The 1,775-nt window shown below is 41.8% G+C and overlaps 1 pseudogene across 1 annotated transcript; it reads left to right on the forward strand.

Annotated features, from left to right (window-relative positions):
- The first annotated feature begins 452 nt into the window (after positions 1 to 452).
- LOC311601195 (uncharacterized protein C14orf28 homolog) lies at positions 453 to 1,485 on the forward strand (annotated as a pseudogene). Its single transcript has one exon. The product of its transcript is annotated as an uncharacterized protein C14orf28 homolog (transcript).
- The last annotated feature ends 290 nt before the right edge of the window (positions 1,486 to 1,775 follow it).

A 1,775-nucleotide genomic window follows, 5' to 3' on the forward strand; every position in this document is an offset into this window, starting at 1 on the left:
AACTGGATATCAACAACAACAGAAACCTTACAAACTCATTGAAAATGAATAACTCTCTACTGAAGAGAAAATGGGGTAAGACAGAAATAAAGAAAAATGAATAACTTTCCGGAATTGAATGAAAATAAATATACAACACACCAGGAATTTAGGAACACAGTGAAAGTGGTTCTAAGAGGCAAATTCAAAGCCCTAAGTGCTTACATTTAAAAACAAAACAAAACAAAACCTGGAGAGGGGCCTGGCCTGGGGGCCGGGAGGGCTGGTCCGCTGAATCCTGCTCCATCACAAGCAATGCCCACGCCCTGTGGTCTGAGCTGCATGGGCCCCTAGGGTGGGGCTGACGCTGGGACTTCGGTGGCTCCTGCCCTGGCAGGCACAATGGAGGGCCTGCCAGAGCCTGGCAAGCTCACTTGGGGTGGCCAAGGCAGCGCAACCAGAGGGGCTGGTAGATGCCGCAGCCTTTGAGGCGGTGGCTGGGGCTCTCCATGAATGAGTGGAGGCAGTGGCAACTGGTGCGGAGGCACGGCGGTCTTTGGTTCCACAGGAAGACGAAGACAGTGTTTGAAGAGATCAAAGCATCAATTAAGAACAACTATAACCAAGATCGATCATTCTGGAGGCCTGTCCTCCCTTGGGGAGGAGTTTTTACTATCTTAGCTTGCCGCGAAACAGTATCCTGTACACCCCTCTATGTTGAGATCAGACTGAAAAATACCTGCACCATAGATGGATTCTTAATGTTACTGTATGTCATTCTTAATGAAAATGAAAGTTTCCCCAGGGAACTCTCTCTCCATTTTGGCAGGGAGTTTGTAGACTGTTTTCTTTATTTAATGGACACTTACAGTTTTACAACTGTGAAGCTGCTTTGGATTTGGGACAAAATGGAAAAACAGCAGTACAAATCTGAAATGCACAAAGCTTCATTAAGCAATTGATTTGTTTGGGAATGAGCATGAAAATTTTACAAAAAATCTTGAAAATCTCATGTCTACCATTCAAGAGATTTACTGTTCTAACTGGCGCTGCCCGACCCGAGTGCAAGAAGGTCAGTAGCGCACAATTAGTATAAATCCTCCCCAGGAAATTCCACATGGAAACTTGATACAACTGGCTGTGAATGAGTTATTCTGTTCCAAGACTGAACTTTGTGAAGAGCATGTGTGTGGTGGCTTAAGAGAATTTTCCCAAATTATTTTCTGCCATGGCGCACCCACTTTTGTTGTGTTAAATATGCAGCATTGGAAACCTGAAGATCTGGCTTATGTCCCCTATTACTTGGATTTATCTGATCACAAGCATTTGCTGGAAGGTGCTACGTTATTTAACAAAGAGGAACATCATTATTCTGCAGCTTTCTAGATTGATGGACATTGGATGCACTATGATGGCCACAGAAATATTAATTTAATTTTGTTAAATAAACCCCCAGAGTTTCTTCTCTTGTCATCACTGGTTTATATTCAAGCAACAGAGAAATAAACATAGACTGATGCTGAATTACATTGTTCTCCCGCTTGCCCATGCTCCCTAGATGAAGGACATTTGTTCTGCATATACTTGGTATCCAAGGAATCAGTTCAACTATACTAGTTTCAGAGATGTATTTTTCATTGTTTTGCCCCCAGGTAAATGTTTTATATGGATGATCTATGCAAAAAATATATTTTCTGGGTTATTTTTATACAAGCATGTGTTATGTTCAATAAAATATATCTTGTGGCCTTTGTGTTTCTTTATTTATATATACCTCAATGGTTTTTACAGCTCTA

This window comes from Acomys minous (assembly GCF_964271855.1).
Source record: "Acomys minous genome assembly, chromosome: 7".
Lineage (NCBI taxonomy): Eukaryota > Metazoa > Chordata > Mammalia > Rodentia > Muridae > Acomys > Acomys minous.